The following is an 18,046-nucleotide window of genomic DNA, read 5'->3' as shown; positions in this document are numbered from 1 at the left end:
TGATTGAGGAATAGACTTAGGTTTTGATTAATTAAACCTAAGTTATATATGTTTATATAAAAACATAATTTTCTTCCCCTCCCTCTCACGCCTACCACCCATTTCCCTTTCCTTCTTCCTCACCCAATCCAGCGCCGACAGTCTTCATCTCCTCTCGATCCGCCATCGCCGGCGACCATCGAGCTCGACGCCAAGCTGTGAGGACGAATACCATAGCTAGCCGTCGACGATCGCTGCCACCGTCTATTTGCGCGACCAATTGGCGACACTGGCGACTGTCGCAAGAGCTGCAGAGCTCCCTCCATGGCCGATCACTTCAGCTGACCACCCATCTGAGGTCGGCAATCTTTGTGCACTAGCCTCCCGATTCCTTCTTTCCCTAATCTCAATTTTCCTTCTTCTCCTTCTCATCGCCGTCGCTGGGAGGAGGAGAAATCGAAGAGGGGATTATGTAAAGCCCGAAAAATTCTCGAATTTATTTTAGAATTATTCTATGATTTTTCTGGAGTTTTTAGATATTTTTCCGGAATTTTCCGAGTAGCGGAAGTAGCAAAAATAAATAGAATCGTAAAACGGCCTAAGCGGGAATTGAACCCGAGACCTACGGTTTACGGATAATGTTAGAAACCAGTGAACCCAGCAGGGCCGTGCTGAAAGGAAAGGGATTCAATAATATTTATGTTAGGTTTGGGCGGAAATTACCACTTAATATAAATAGGAGGTTCAAGTGGGTTTGGTTTATTTTAACTTAGTTTTGGTTTGGAAATCTCTCAACCAAAACCTCACGCCACTTTTTCTCCTCTCCCAAAACCTCACGCCGCCTCTTCTTTCCTCCTCCTTCTCTCGGCGCCCTAGCCCAAGGTCCCTAGGTTCATCTTCCGGCGACGACTCCAACACGAAAGAGGTTCTTCTCCGCGAGAGGAACGCGAAGACGTGATCGGATCGTCGAGAGGATCATCTCCACCGGAGTTCTAGCGAATAGAATCGTAAGAAATTACGATCAAGAGGTAAGAAACCCCTCACCTGCAGTATAATAGCTTCCGTTTGAGTTTTATACTTTAGTTAGGATGTATGCGGATTTTTATCGATATCTAGGGTGTATTTAACTCTCTTGCAGATTAGGGACTTAGTTGAGCACCTTTAGATGGGCCGGGCATGTCTTCCCTCTTCAGATAGGAGGTTAGATGTTGTCGGGTGCCTAGAGGTGGTCTCCTAATAGGGAGAAGAGTTAGAGCATCCTGGTGTTCGATAAAATAGCTAGTTTAGTAAAATGCACCATAGGCATTTGTAACAGCTCAATTAGATACTTTAGAGGTATCTATTCAGTATTTTCAGTTTATTTCAGCTTATATGGATTAGATATCCAATGGGTGGGCTCCACATCGCCTCTAGGTTTAGATAACCTAGCTCTAGGTTCGGATAACCTAGAAATAGTATGAAAAAGCATGTATTAGCTATTTCAGTATTTTATTTTCAGTGGCACTGTATCGATTAGATATCCATTGGGTTGACTCCACAATCGTCCCTAGGTTAGACAACCTAGTAAACCCGCTAATTCGGGACTTGCAACCCCGGGTCAAGTAGGGATGCGCGCACAGCAAGTACAGTTGCCGGGCCCAACAGCATGTTTATTATTTTCACTTATTATGTACTAGTTTTCAAACTCAAAATCAGTTATGTTAGTTGAGTTGATTTCAGCTTCAGTTTAGTTTAGTTTAGATCAGTATTATGTTTCAGTTCAGTTCTCTATGTTAGCTTTATGATTAGTTGTATGCTATGCCATGACTTGTTCAGTATGCCATGTTTCTATGATTGTATGCCATGCCATGCTAGCCTGTTCAAAATATTTTCGAATAGCATGTTTTCAAATCATAACTGCATCGTATGCATGATTTTGTGAGGTAGATGGTTTCTTACTAAGCGTTAGCTTACAGGTACTACTTTTCTTATACTGCAGATACAGGTAAAAGAAAAGTGGATTAGCAGTGGAGGCTGGAGGTCAATGCAGATGAGGATGTGTGTGTGTGGAACTGGAATGAAAGATCTCAGGGATCTAACAAGTTTTAATTATGCATTAGAACTCGTTAGCATTTACGTTCAGCACTTTCAGCTTATTAGTTTTGATACTTTCATTTTCATGCAATTTAGATTTGGAACGCATTGAACTATGAAAGAATGTTTTAAAATGTCAGTAATCATGTTAGAATGTTATTACATGTTGTTAGAATAGTTTATTATGCAGTAGGTAGTCGTTAGATTGTATTTTGGCACGCCAAAGTGCTGAAGTCTGATTTTCCGGGTGAAATCAGACTCTGATCGGTCTCCAGACCGATCAGAGCTGATTGTGCCATGGATCGGTCCGCCGAATATCAGTAAGTTTATATTAGTATGATTTGCATCGGTTCAGAGTTGTTGCAGATGGTTCGGCACGTCAAAGTGTCGAAATCAGCATCTCTAATTTCGTAATCGGGAGAATCAGATACTGGATCGGTCTGCCGACCGATCCAGCAGTGTGCCAGGTTCTGATCGATCCGTGGATCGATCAGCAGCTAGCTGGGAAGTAAATTATGAGTCCCTAGCTAAGTTGGGATGTTTAGTTTCCCCTCTTTAGCACATGTACACCAGCAAAGGAGGTCTTTAGACCTTTCTTATCAGCTGTCTTAGTTATAGTAGAGTAAAATTTTAATTAGCCCAGCTTTCCGCACAGTATAGTTTAGCACAGTACAACTGTAGCGATTCGCCTTATAGCCTAGTAGTAGAAGGCGGGTCGTTACAGAGTGGTATCAGAGCAGTGTTCCATACTTCCTACACACACATCAGCATTGTACCTGCAGCTTCCAAGTAAGAATACCTCTACTCTCTTAATTGTTCTTGTTTATAGTTACAGTTCATGTTATATGCTTATTGCCGGTTAGTACATGATAGTTTAAACAGGATGTCAGAAATTATATAACTGTGATAGTATTAGTTATACATATGTTCTCTATGTCATTAGAAATGGCACGAGGACGCCCAGAAGGGCACTAGCTACTGAGCCCCAGCAAGAGGCGGGCAGTTCAGTGCCTCCTCCAGATCTTAGTAGCATCTGAGCAGCAACAAGAGATAGCCACCTTAAAGGCTAATCGGCAGAACCCCCACCCCGGAACCGAATTTGACAACTCCGGTAGTCTTAGAGGTTCCAGCCCCAGCAGCTGAGCCAAGGAAGGAAGCCTATCTAATCCAGTGGCAGTGAGTCAAGAGAACTTCTCGTGCACTAGTGAACCATGGGATGCTCAAGCCCGGTTCAAAACACCGGAGAGCACGATGGAGCTCGGAGGCCGTAACACGAGAAGGTGAAGTGTGCCTCCTTCGCTTGACAGGAGATGCACGCATGTGGTGGGAAAGGATCGAACGAGCGCCCGTGAATCGGATGTCATGGGGGACTTGAGAGGAATTCTTCGAGGAGTTCTTTCACATGCGGGTTACAAACCGCCACTACGACGAGTTCACGAGTTTCGTCAGGGCAACCTTTCAGTGGAGGAAGCCGTGAAGAAATTCAACAGTTTGGCTCGTCTATGTCCGAAGTTAGTCAGCACCGAGAAGGAACGAGTCCGGTTGATGCTCAAGATGCCGAGGCCCGAGATCGCAGTGAACGTGGCGGTGGCATTCATAGGCCATGCATCACGGAGGAGCTAGTGAGCAGGCCTTGACCACGAGCATTACGTAACAGCGGCATGAAGCAAAGCAAGTCTCCTCGAGTCCAAAGGCCAAGGAAGCTCTCACACTCGAAACAGCAGGCCACCCCAACCGAAAGGGAACTCCAACAGAAGCGCAAATCGGGGAGTGACCCAATAGGAGGGCCATCTAGCAAGCGACCCAGTTATCCAAAGTGTGCTACTTGTGGGAAATTCCACCCAGGGGTTTGTCGCAAGGGCGCACGAGGATGCTTTGAATGTGGACAAGAAGGGCACATGGCCAAGCAGTGCCCGAACAAGGCCGGTCTTCCTCAGCCACAGCAGATTCAAGATGCAGGCCGCTCTAGAAGGCCCACATATCAGCCAGGGCAGATTAGAAGCCCCTCCAGATATGGCGAATGCGAGGATCTACTCACTCACCAGAGAGGACGTAGCCAATGCCTCGACGGTTGTCACAGGTCAGATTAGCATTTTTCAGTATAGTGCTACTGTTCTATTTGATACTGGGGCAACCCATTCATATATAGCCAGGATGTTCTCCGAAAAATTAGAGGTACCCCCAGAGATACTCAGCGGTCAGTTTTTGACGGCGCTACCTTCAGGAGAGATCATGGCGTCCACGCACTGGCTCAGAGCAGTGCCGGTCATTATAGCAGACAGGGAGCTCTTTTGCGATCTGATAGTGCTAGAAATGACCGACTATGACGTTATCTTCGGAATGGACTTTTTGGTCAAATACGGTGCCTCTATCGAGTGCCGTAAACAGAAAGTCACGTTCCAACCTGAAGCGGAAGCACAGTTCGAATTCGTCGGGGAACCAAGGAGAAAGGCCAAGAGGTTTCTCTCAGCTATGAAGGCACAGAAGTTACTGGATTCAGGATGCACGGGATTCTTAGCATACATCTAGGGGGCACAAAGACCTACCTCTAGACATAGAAGCCTAGCATTTATAGTCAACGAAGGAGCAGAACAAAACGTGGACAGTGAGATTGAATTTGAGATAGAGCTCATCCCGGCACAAATCCAATTTCCAAGGCACCATACCGCATGGCTCCAGCAGAATCAAGGAACTTGAGGAGCAAATACAGGAGCTGCTTGACAAGGGTTTCATACGCCCGAGTCACTCACCATGGGGAGCGCCTGTGTTGTTCGTGAAGAAGAAGGATGGAAGCATGCGACTGTGCATAGACTACGGATCACCGAACCAGCCACAATCAAAAACAGTATCCTCTTCCTGAATAGATGACCTATTCGATCACCTGAAGGGGCATCGGTGTTCTCTAAGGTAGATCTCGGATCAGGTTATCATCAAGTAAAGGTTAAAGAAGGGGATATACCAAAGACAACATTCAGTACCGGATACGGACACTACGAGTTCGTGGTCATGCCCTTTGGCGTGACCAATGCTCCAGCTACATTCATGGATCTCATGAACAGAGTATTCAGGGAGTATTTAGATAAGTTTGTTATTGTGTTTATCGATGACATTCTTATCTACTCAGGAACTCAGGAAGAACATGCAGAGCACCTGAAACTAGTATTGCAGACACTTCAGCAGAACCAGCTTTACGCCAAGTTCACGAAATGCGAATTTTGGCTAGATCAGGTGTCCTTTCTGGGTCACATCATCTCAAAGGATGGTATTATGGTGGATCCCAGCAAGATAGAAGCAGTAAGTAACTGGAAGCAGCCGAAGAACGCCAGTGAAATCAGGAGCTTTCTGGGATTAGCAGGATATTACAGGAAGTTTGTAGAGGATTTCTCCAGGGTAGCCTCCCCACTGACAACTCTTACCAGAAAGAACAGGAAATTCCAGTGGACAGAGGACTGTGAGAACAGCTTCAGCGAGCTAAAAAGGAGATTGACCAGTGCTCCTATTTTGGCTCTGCCAGACGACACCAGCAGCTTTGACATCTATAGTGATGCCTCTAAGTTGGGACTAGGAGCAGTACTGATGCAAAACGGCAAGGTGATCGCCTATGCCTCCAGACAACTCAAGGATTATGAGAAGAATTACCCTACTCATGACCTTGAGCTTGCAGCAGTCGTCTTCTCTCTCAAAATTTGGAGACATTACTTATATGGAGCTCAGTGCAGAGTGTATACAGATCATCAGAGTCTGAAGTACTTCTTCACTCAGAAGGATCTGAATATGCGACAGCGCAGATGGCTTGAGCTGGTCAAGGACTACGATATAGACATCCTCTACCATCCAGGGAAAGCCAATAAGGTAGCAGATGCACTTAGCAGGAAATCCAGTGCTACCTTATTGTCTCTTACAGCCATGTCGCCGCCCCTACAGAAGGAGATCGTGGATTTCGGTCTCGAGCTCATCGTGGGACAGCTCTCTACTATGACCTTAGAGTCTACCTTGCTTGGTGATATTCACCAGGCTCGGGATCGTGATCCCAAATTCGTAAAATCAAGCAAGGGCTAGCGTAATCGAAAGTGGAGAATTGAGTGTCCGGCAGGGTGTTGTATTTTGGCGACAGCTGTGTTCCAGATCGGGAGGAGCTACGGAGATGGATTTTAGATGAGGCTCACAGACTCCCTATGCGATGCATCCAGCTCCACCAAAATGTATCAAGACCCGAAGAAGCGTTTTGGTGGCCCGGGATGAAGCGATACATCGCCAGATATGTTAGCATCCGCCTCACCGCCGAGGGTCAAGGCGTAACATCACGACAGGAGGAGTTCTGGCCTATCTGATTCCGAATGGAAGTGGAGGATATCTCGATGGACTTCATAGTGGGGCTACCCGAACCACAAATGGTTTTGATGCCATCCGGGTAATAGTTGACAGGTTGACTAAATCAGCCCACTTTCTAGCTATCAAGATATCCTACTCCATGGAGAAGCTAGCTCAATTGTATCTCCGGAGATCGCCGACTACATGGAGTCCCACGAACCATCATTTCAGCAGAGACAAGAGATTTACATCACACTTCCGGAAGTGTGTTCATCGTATGGGCACCGCTAAAATTCAAAGATGACTTTCCATCCTCAGACGGATGGTCGACGAGCGAGTAAATCTGTACTCAAGATATGCTCCGAGCTTGTGCCCTAGATTTCAAGGAAGTTGGTGCAAATATCCGAGTCTAGCGTAATTTGCATACAACAACAGCTATCGTGCCCCTATCGGCATGACACCTTATGAGGCACTCTATGGGCGGAGGTGCAGATCACCACTGGTATGAGAGTGGTGAGCAGAAGGAACCAGAGCTTCGCATGATCTAGTAGCAGATACCACAGCAGCCCTACACAGATTCGCCAGAGGATAGAGACAACACAGAGCCGGCAGAAGAGCTATGCCGATACACGACGCAGACCCCTAGAGTTTTCAATTGGGGATACAGTTTTTCTCAGAGTAGCTCCCATGAAGGGAGTCATGCGTTTTGAGAAAAAGGGCAACCTAGCTCCCAGATATGTGGGACCATACCTTATCATGAAGAGAGTGGGCAAGGTAGCATATGAGCTAGAGCTACCTCAGAGATGTCACCGTCCACAACGTATTTCATGTCTCCATGTCGAAGAAGCATATCCCGCCGCCCAGGTGATTGAGCCCCAGTTGGTACAGGTCCGTGATGATCTCAGCTATGACCGGCCTATTCGGATAATAGACCGAGCAGAAAGAAATTATGGAACAAGGAAGTACCATTAGTTAAAGTCACCTGGCAAATCACACAGCAGAGGCGACTTGGGAGACAGAGACAAGCATGAGACGTAGTACCCAGACTGTTTTAAGTTCTGGGACGAACTTTTTATAAGGTATGGGATTGTAAAGCGAAAAATTCTCAATTTATTTTAGAATTATTCTATGATTTTTCTGGAGTTTTAGATATTTTTCCGAATTTTCCGAGTAGCGAAGTAGCAAAAATAAATAGAATCGAAAAACGGCTAAGCGTGAATTGAACCCGAGACCTACGGTTTACGGATAATGTTAGAAACCAGTGAACCAGGGCCGTATGAAAGGAAAGGGATTCAATAATATTTATGTTAGGTTTGGATGAAATTACCACTTAATATAAATAGGAGGTTCAAGTGGGTTTGGTTTATTTTAACTTAGTTTTGGTTTGGAAATCTCTCAACCAAAACCTCACGCCACTTTTTCTCCTCTCCCAAAACCTCACGCCGCCTCTTCTTTCCTCCTCCTTCTCTCGGCGCCCTAGCCCAAGGTCCCTAGGTTCATCTTCCGGCGACGACTCCAACACGAAAGAGGTTCTTCTCCGCGAGAGGAACGCGAAGACGTGATCGGATCGTCGAGAGGATCATCTCCACCGGAGTTCTAGCGAATAGAATCGTAAGAAATTACGATCAAGAGGTAAGAAACCCCTCACCTGCAGTATAATAGCTTCCGGTTGAGTTTTTATACTTTAGTTAGGATGTATGCGGATTTTTATCGATATCTAGGGTGTATTTAACTCTCTTCGCAGATTAGGGACTTAGTTGAGCACCTTTAGATGGGCCAGGCATGTCTTCCCTCTTCAAATAGGAGGTTAGATGTTGTCGGGTGCCTAGAGGTGGTCTCCCTAATAGGGAGAAGAGTTAGAGCATCCCAGGTGTTCGATAAAATAGCTAGTTTAGTAAAAATGCACCATAGGCATTTGTAACAGCTCAGTTAGATACTTTAGAGGTATCTATTCAGTATTTTCAGTTTATTTCAGCTTATATGGATTAGATATCCAATGGGTGGGCTCCCACAGTCGCCTCTAGGTTTAGATAACCTAGCTCTAGGTTCAGATAACCTAGGAATAGTATGAAAAAGCATGTATTAGCTATTTCAGTATTTTATTTTCAGTGGCACTGTACTGGATTAGATATCCATTGGGTTGGACTCCTAACCCTACTAAATTCGGGACTTGCAACCCCGGGTCTAGTTAGGGATGCGCGCACAGCAAGTACAGTTGCCGGGCCCAACAGCATGTTTATTATTTTCACTTATTATGTACTAGTTTTCAAACTCAAAATCAGTTATGTTAGTTGAGTTGATTTCAGCTTCAGTTTAGTTTAGTTTAGCTCAGTATTATGTTTCAGTTCAGTTCTCTATGTTAGCTTTATGATTAGTTGTATGCTATGCCATGACTTGTTCAGTATGCCATGTTTCTATGATTGTATGCCATGCCATGCTAGCCTGTTCAAAATATTTTCGAATAGCATGTTTTCAAATCATAACTGCATCGTATGCATGATTTTGTGAGGTAGATGGTTTCTTACTAAGCGTTAGCTTACAGGTACTACTTTTCTTATACTGCAGATACAGGTAAAAGAAAAGTGGATTAGCAGTGGAGGCTGGAGGTCAATGCAGATGAGGATGTGTGTGTGGAACTGGAATGAAAGATCTCAGGGATCTAACAAGTTTTAATTATGCATTAGAACTCGTTAGCATTTACGTTCAGCACTTTCAGCTTATTAGTTTTGATACTTTCATTTTCATGCAATTTAGATTTGGAACGCATTGAACTATGAAAGAATGTTTTAAAATGTCAGTAATCATGTTAGAATGTTATTACATGTTGTTAGAATAGTTTATTATGCAGTAGGTAGTCGTTAGATTGTATTTTGGCACGCCAAAGTGCTGAAGTCTGATTTTCCGGGCGAAATCAGACTCTGATCGGTCTCCAGACCGATCAGAGCCTGATCGTGCCACTGGATCGGTCTGCCGACCGATCCAGACGGATACAGTATGCTACTGTATCCTCCTGGATCGGTCAGCCGACCGATCCAGAATACCGCCGATCGGTCACCGACCGATCCAGCCACACCTGGATCGGTCTGCCGACCGATCCAGACATACCTGGATCGGTCTGCCGACCGATCCAGCTGGGGACAGAATCGTAGCAGGTCTGATCGATCCGTGGATCGATCAGCAGCTAGCTGGGAAGTAAATTATGAGTCCCTAGCTAAGTTGGGATGTTTAGTTTCCCCTCTTTAGCACATGTACACCAGCAAAGGAGGTCTTTAGACCTTTCTTATCAGCTGTCTTAGTTATAGTAGAGTAAAATTTTAATTAGCCCAGCTTTCCGCACAGTATAGTTTAGCACAGTACAACTGTAGCGATTCGCCTTATAGCCTAGTAGTAGAAGGCGGGTCGTTACAGATTAGGGCAATCCTCTCTTATCTCTTGCGGTTTCGAGCAAAGCGGCAGTGTTCCGTCAGGGAGGTCCAATGTCTTCTACTCTTCATGGAATTTCTGTTCCTTTTCCTTGCCGGCATAGAACGATCGTCGAAGATTTGATCTCACTATCACCTCAAAGCTTATCGCCAGTGTATCTCTACATTTCTTCATCTCCGGCCCAGATTCACCGCTGTCCTGTGCCAGGAGGTAACAAATAGAGGAGTTTGAAATTTTGGTATTATGCTTTGATTTGTAATTGAAGTGGAATGAGGATTGTGTTTTAATTTGGAATGTTTGTAATTGTGGCTAGCCGTTAAGCCCCAGTTGTGCTGTTCGTGAGGCATCCACAGCTCCAGCTACTTTCCAACGGCAAGCTTCCCCGGTCATGGGTCAACGGCTGCGCGATTGGATTTGGGTGAGTATTGTAGTGATTTATGCATAGGGTTAAACCCAATTTAGTGGTGGAAATAGTTAGGATTGTTTAATCTATTGGATTATGGACTTGATTAGTTGATAAGAGTATTTTAAACTTGGCATTGATTAATCTAAAAGATGTTGGTGTTACTTGAGGATTAATTGATACATGATTGATTATGTTAGTTGAATTGATAGTTTATATTTTGATGGATAATTGGAGCATGTTAACAAGAAGGGTTAACTAATTGAATTAAATTAAATCATAAGGGAATTAGTTGTGAATGTGGTGTTGGATTAGTAAATGGAATTTAAGTGTTGATTCATAATCGGATTGGGATTAGGATTAACTATTTGGCTTGTGATAAAACTTAGCAGTACGATGTATTTTGTGTTGTAGGATACTAGGCGGAGACACATCTCGACGAGACATTACCTATCACGATCTACGTAAAAAGGCGGGTACTTCTTGCTTTATCTCTTTAGCACATTGATCTTAGTGCATGAGCTATATGTTTAGTTGGCTACTATGTTTATCTTGACTCCACTCTTATTTTTCCTACGCTTGATACTTCCACTCAATCTTTGAGCTACTCATGTCGGTTTCTATACAGTCTCTTGTTGCTATCGATGATATTTTAGCAGATACTATAGTACTAGGTATTGGATACCAGATACCAGACATTAGATAGTAGGTATTGGATATATGGACACCTGATACCATGTTTATATGCTTTGATTGCTGTTTGTTTACACACCTTACTGAGCATGCTGGCTTCATGTAGCATACCTGTTTCTGTTTATATATATATATGATGACTGCTGCATTTTCGCATCATGTCATTGCATGCATAGCCGACGACTTTGGCTCCCTTGTGGTTGAGACGGTCGTTGGCCTGGGCCGCACGCTCGGCCGCTCATGGGTAGTGGTAGCTGGAGCGTGCCGCTTGTCCTGTCCTGTCACACTCGGCCACTCATGGGTAGTGGCGGCTGGAGTTGCGGCAGCAGGGACCCCGTCGCAGACGTAGCTATTCAGCTACTATGCACCTGTCCATCCGGTCACTCGAGAGTAGTGGCGGCCTTTGGGTGGTACAGTTTGTCATCGATCCGGTCTCTCGACCATACAGGGGTCGTGGTGCAGAGAGGTGGGCGGGGTGACCATCCGTACATACGCTGTTGTTTATATCTGCTGGTTGTTTACTTATGTTGTTGTTGCTTATCTATGCTGTTGTTGCTAGATTATGCTGCTGTTGGTTATTTATGCTGTTATGCTTACTTAGGTTGAGATTTATACCTGTGTTAGGTGTTTAGACACTGGCTTACTTACTGTTGACCTGTATATACCTCACATGATACCATGTAGTTATGAGCAGTACTGTAGCAGGACTTTGCTACATCTACCTTCCCTTACTAGCCTAGGATATGGTTTCAGGTATGGACACTTATTATGATATCACTGTAGTATCTGCTATTTCCATACGAGACTGTATACCTTTGCATCTCTAGTTTGTTTTACTATACTCATGCACTATCCGTCTATTACCCGCTGAGTCTTTATACTCACCACCCCGTATATTGGTAATTTCACCAGGTAGCAGGTAAAGGATTTATGGAGTCGCCTGGAGATCCTGTCCGCCAGTTCCACGTCGCATTCGAGGACGACCTTACGATTTCGGTATTTCTTACGTTATTTGTATTTTGGGTTTTGTACTTGTTTATGTATTTGTATTCTTTTGTATTTAGTTTGATATTATTGTGTCAAGCCGAGCCGGCTCGCAGTCAGTTGATTTGTGTTTTGTGATCGTTGTTAGTGATTTCCGCTGTGTTGATTTTAGTACAGCCGTGTGGGCTGATTAATATATTTATATAACTGCGTGGTTGTGTTTATTTCTGTTCTAGCCGAGTGGGCTGATTATATAACTGCGTGGTTGTGTATATATATTCCAGCCGTATGTGGCTGATGTATTTTTGTATGTATGTATGCCTCAGATTGTCACCCGTACAGGGGAGATTCTGCCGAAATTTTTCGGTAAGGACTCCTCTGGGGGCGTGACAATTTATTGGTATCAGAGCTTCAGGTTTATGAGGCCTATTTTCGTTTGGTTTTTCGTGATTTGGTTTCTCGATGTGACTTTTCGGGTTTTGGGACCAGGCAGCGACAGGATTCTCCAAGCTATAAGAGGTATGTTTGCATATCGGTATCTTACATTTCTGTTAGTGCATGCATAGTTGTTATGTTAGTTATGTTATGTATTAGTATGCTTTTGTTAGTACCTGTCCAGTTGTTGGTAGCATACATCAAATGTGTTGGGTCAATCACTGATCCCGGTTGACCCTACTAGAGATCAAGGAATACAGTCTCATAGGACTTCTTTTACCATACCACTAGTGTTATTAATTTCTGTTATCACTAGTTTAGTAGTGGTTAGTATCTGCTAAATATCATATTGCTTCAGTTCGTGGAGAACCAATTTACTCGTATTGCCTTGGTTCGTAGAGAATTGATTTACTCTTATTGACTTGGGTAGGAGAGGATTGATCTACACCTGTTAGTTCGGTTAGTAGAGGACCGTTTTATCCTGGTTGACTTGGGTAGTTAGGTATCGATTTACCTTAGTTAGTCTTATCAGTAGATGATGGATTTACTTTTGTTGGATCAGACAGTAGTTGATCGATTTATTTTGTTGGTTTGACCAGTAGGAGACCGACTCACTCTATTTTATAGAGATTCTGGTCTTTGGGTTATTTGTGTTAGTTAGATAACCTAAAAGTTACATTTGAGTTCATGACTTGTACCGATGGAGATGATTGATTTACTCATAGTTGGCTAGACAACAGTGTGAGAGTAGCGGAAGCAGGATGAGCTCATAACCCACAGAGTCATACCTTGCAGTTAGAGGTTTGTTAAGGATATTTGGATGGAGCTGTATATGAGTATGTTGTTGGATTGTTACACTGAGATGTGGATCACTGGGTTGAGTAGTAAATTTGGGGACCAAATTTTTATTAGTGGGGGAGAATGTAAAATACAGCACCCAAATAATATTTAAATAATAAGGTTATTGGACAAATAATCTTATTGGATTTTTCAGGAATTTTTAGGAATTTTCTAGGATTTAATCGGAGGCCGTATAACGTATTTAAGGGGATCAATTATTGGACAGCGAGAAAGCCTCTTTGGAATGCCTAAATATGGGAGTTGATTGAGGAATAGACTTAGGTTTTGATTAATTAAACCTAAGTTATATATGTTTATATAAAAACATAATTTTCTTCCCCTCCCTCTCACGCCTACCACCCATTTCCCTTTCCTTCTTCCTCACCCAATCCAGCGCCGACAGTCTTCATCTCCTCTTGATCCGCCATCGCCGGCGACCATCGAGCTCGACGCCAAGCTGTGAGGACGAATACCATAGCTAGCCGTCGACGATCGCTGCCACCGTCTATTTACGCGACCAATTGGCGACACTGGCGACTGTCGCAAGAGCTGCAGAGCTCCCTCCATGGCCGATCACTTCAGCTGACCACCCATCTGAGGTCGGCAATCTTTGTGCACTAGCCTCCCGATTCCTTCTTTCCCTAATCTCAATTTTCCTTCTTCTCCTTCTCATCGCCGTCGCTGGGAGGAGGAGAAATCGAAGAGGGGATTAGGGCAATCCTCTCTTATCTCTTGCGGTTTCGAGCAAAGCGGCAGTGTTCCGTCAGGGAGGTCCAATGTCTTCTACTCTTCATGGAATTTCTGTTCCTTTTCCTTGCCGGCATAGAACGATCGTCGAAGATTTGATCTCACTATCACCTCAAAGCTTATCGCCAGTGTATCTCTACATTTCTTCATCTCCGGCCCAGATTCACCGCTGTCCTGTGCCAGGAGGTAACAAATAGAGGAGTTTGAAATTTTGGTATTATGCTTTGATTTGTAATTGAAGTGGAATGAGGATTGTGTTTTAATTTGGAATGTTTGTAATTGTGGCTAGCCGTTAAGCCCCAGTTGTGCTGTTCGTGAGGCATCCACAGCTCCAGCTACTTTCCAACGGCAAGCTTCCCCGGTCATGGGTCAACGGCTGCGCGATTGGATTTGGGTGAGTATTGTAGTGATTTATGCATAGGGTTAAACCCAATTTAGTGGTGGAAATAGTTAGGATTGTTTAATCTATTGGATTATGGACTTGATTAGTTGATAAGAGTATTTTAAACTTGGCATTGATTAATCTAAAAGATGTTAGTGTTACTTGAGGATTAATTGATACATGATTGATTATGTTAGTTGAATTGATAGTTTATATTTTGATGGATAATTGGAGCATGTTAACAAGAAGGGTTAACTAATTGAATTAAATTAAATCATAAGGGAATTAGTTGTGAATGTGGTGTTGGATTAGTAAATGGAATTTAAGTGTTGATTCATAATCGGATTGGGATTAGGATTAACTATTTGGCTTGTGATAAAACTTAGCAGTACGATGTATTTTGTGTTGTAGGATACTAGGCGGAGACACATCTCGACGAGACATTACCTATCACGATCTACGTAAAAAGGCGGGTACTTCTTGCTTTATCTCTTTAGCACATTGATCTTAGTGCATGAGCTATATGTTTAGTTGGCTACTATGTTTATCTTGACTCCACTCTTATTTTTCCTACGCTTGATACTTCCACTCAATCTTTGAGCTACTCATGTCGGTTTCTATACAGTCTCTTGTTGCTATCGATGATATTTTAGCAGATACTATAGTACTAGGTATTGGATACCAGATACCAGACATTAGATAGTAGGTATTGGATATATGGACACCTGATACCATGTTTATATGCTTTGATTGCTGTTTATTTACACACCTTACTGAGCATGCTGGCTTCATGTAGCATACCTGTTTCTGTTTATATATATATATATGATGACTGCTGCATTTTCGCATCATGTCATTGCATGCATAGTCGACGACTTTGGCTCCCTTGTGGTTGAGACGGTCGTTGGCCTGGGCCGCACGCTCGGCCGCTCATGGGTAGTGGTAGCTGGAGCGTGCCGCTTGTCCTGTCCTGTCACACTCGGCCACTCATGGGGGTAGCAGGGACCCCGTCGCAGACGTAGCTATTCAGCTACTATGCACCTGTCCATCCGGTCACTCGAGAGTAGTGGCGGCCTTTGGGTGGTCAGCTTGTCATCGATCCGGTCTCGACCATACAGGGTCGTGGTGCGTAGAGGTGGGCGGGTGACCATCCGTACATACGTTGTTTATATCTGCTGGTTGTTTACTTATGTTGTTGTTGCTTATCTATGCTTCTAGATTATGCTGCTGTTGGTTATTTATGCTGTTATGCTTACTTAGGTTGAGATTTATACATGTTAGGTGTTTAGACACCGGCTTACTTACTGTTGACCTGTATATAACTCACATGATACCATGTAGTTATGAACAGTACTTAGCAGGACTTTGCTACATCTACCTTCCTTACTAGCCTAGGATATGGTTTCGTATGGACACTTATTATGATATCACTGTAGTATCTGCTATTTCCATACGAGACTGTATACCTTTGCATCTCTAGTTTGTTTTACTATACTCATGCACTATCCGTCTATTACCCGCTGAGTCTTTATACTCACCACCCCGTATATTGGTAATTTCACCAGGTAGCAGGTAAAGGATTTATGGAGTCGCCTGGAGATCCTGTCCGCCAGTTCCACGTCGCATTCGAGGACGACCTTACGATTTCGGTATTTCTTACGTTATTTGCATTTTGGGTTTTGTACTTGTTTATGTATTTGTATTCTTTTGTATTTAGTTTGATATTATTGTGTCAAGCCGAGCCGGCTCGCAGTCAGTTGATTTGTGTTTTGTGATCGTTGTTAGTGATTTTCGCTGTGTTGATTTTAGTACAGCCGTGTGGGCTGATTAATATATTTATATAACTGCGTGGTTGTGTTTATTTCTGTTCTAGCCGAGTGGGCTGATTATATAACTGCGTGGTTGTGTATATATATTCCAGCCGTATGTGGCTGATGTATTTTTGTATGTATGTATGCCTCAGATTGTCACCCGTACAGGGGAGATTCTGCCGAAATTTTTCGGTAAGGACTCCTCTGGGGGCGTGACATATCTAAACCTAGGGACGACTATGGGAGCCCAGCCCAAGGACAACTAAGAGTCCTGCATACTAGGTTATCTAAACCTAGGGACGACTATGGGAGCCCAACCCAAGGACAACTGAGAGTCCAGTACAGTGCCACTGATAAAAGTAAAATACTTGTTATCTTTTAATACTTCTAATATATAATGCCTTGGCATTTTAACGAGCACCTTGTGTGCCAAAATTCCTAAAGTCTTGACTTTGCGATCTACTTAAGGCCTTGGCCTTTTTCTTTCTTTTCTTTATCTTTCTTATACTTGTTAATACCTCTAATAAAAGAATGCTTCTTTAAAAACTGAAATGTTTAAACAAATTCTAACTTTGAAATGCATAAACAAAAATCTGCATACTATGCTAATCAAAATTCTGCATACTATTCTAATCAAGATTCTGCATTCTATGCTACACTATGTCTGCATACAATGCAAACATAAAATCTGCACTATAAGATTAATTAAAATCTGCACTATAAGCCTACATAAAAATCTGCACTATAAGCTAAATTAAAATCTGTACTATAGGCTTAATTAAAAATCTACACTATAAGCGCTTAATTAAAATCTGCAATATAAACTCTACATAAAAATCTGCACTATAAGCTTAATTAAAATCTGTACTATAGGCTTAATTAAAAATCTGCACTATAAGCGCTTAATTAAAATCTGCAATATAAGCTCTACATAAAAATCTGCACTATAAGCTTAATTAAAGTCTGTACTATAGGCTTAATTAAAAATCTACACTATAAGCGCTTAATTAAAATCTGCAATATAAGCTCTACATAAATTTCTGCATTATAAGCTTAATTAAAATCTGCACTATAGGCTTAATTAAAAATCTGCACTATAAGTGCTTATTATGCTTCGAATTCAAGAAGAACAAAGGTCCGAAACTACTCCTACTGCAGGTGAGAAGCACTTACCTTGATTCTTGGACTCACAACCGAACAAAAAGGGCTTCTAGGACCTTGGCCGGCCGCCGGAGATGATGCCCTAACTCCCTTTCGTTTTCTGCCCGAGCTCCGCCATCGTACGCAAAAGAGAAGGAGAGAATGGTTTAAGTCACGGGAAAATAGAGCATCAACTTATCCCTTTTTATAACTTAATATTTCTGTTAACTCCTTAAATAAATTCACTATCTTTTCTAAACAGACAAATCCAACATCAACTTATCCCTTTTATAATTCAATATTCTGTTAATTATCTTAAATAAATTCACTACATTTTCTAAACAGACAAATCCAACATCAACTTATCCCTTTTATAATCCAATATTCTGCTAACTATCTTAAATAAATTCGCTACCTTTTTTAAACAGACAAATCCAACATCAACTTATCCCTTTTATAATATTCTGTTAATTATCTTAAATAAATTCGCTACCTTTTCTAAACAGACAAATCCAAGATCAACTTATCCCTTTTATAATCCAATATTCTGTTAACTATCTTAAATAAATTCGCAACCTTTTATAAAAAGAAAAATCCGTTTGCCCACCTGGTCAGCTAAGTTTTGACTGAGTCAAAGGTCGTGGGTTCAATTCTCGGCTTGGATATTTTTTGTCGAAACTTCCTTCGTTTAGTAAAAATACCAAATGACCTTCAAAAATTACATAAAAATACTCTAAAAATTTCTAAAAAACCCTAGAATATTTCTATAGCATTTTAAAATATTTTAAAATTACTTTTAGGACTCTAATTGAGGAAATTTGGGTC

General features: G+C 42.6%; 2 long non-coding RNA genes across 2 annotated transcripts; both read left to right on the top strand.

The window, feature by feature from the left end:
- Positions 1-257: 257 nt before the first annotated feature.
- Positions 258-10,664, top strand: LOC121999972. Its single transcript, XR_006116868.1, has 4 exons — positions 258-451; positions 9,777-9,996; positions 10,100-10,204; positions 10,604-10,664. It is a non-coding gene; the product is annotated as an uncharacterized LOC121999972 (long non-coding RNA).
- Positions 10,665-13,496: 2,832 nt separating this feature from the next.
- On the top strand, positions 13,497-14,742 carry LOC121999971. Its single transcript, XR_006116867.1, has 3 exons — positions 13,497-14,074; positions 14,178-14,282; positions 14,682-14,742. It is a non-coding gene; the product is annotated as an uncharacterized LOC121999971 (long non-coding RNA).
- The last annotated feature ends 3,304 nt before the right edge of the window (positions 14,743-18,046 follow it).

This window comes from Zingiber officinale, chromosome 7A (genome assembly GCF_018446385.1).
Source record: "Zingiber officinale cultivar Zhangliang chromosome 7A, Zo_v1.1, whole genome shotgun sequence".
Classification (NCBI taxonomy): domain Eukaryota; kingdom Viridiplantae; phylum Streptophyta; class Magnoliopsida; order Zingiberales; family Zingiberaceae; genus Zingiber; species Zingiber officinale.
Note: the sequence above shows the minus strand (reverse complement) of the source record. Positions and strands in the feature narration are given on the sequence as shown.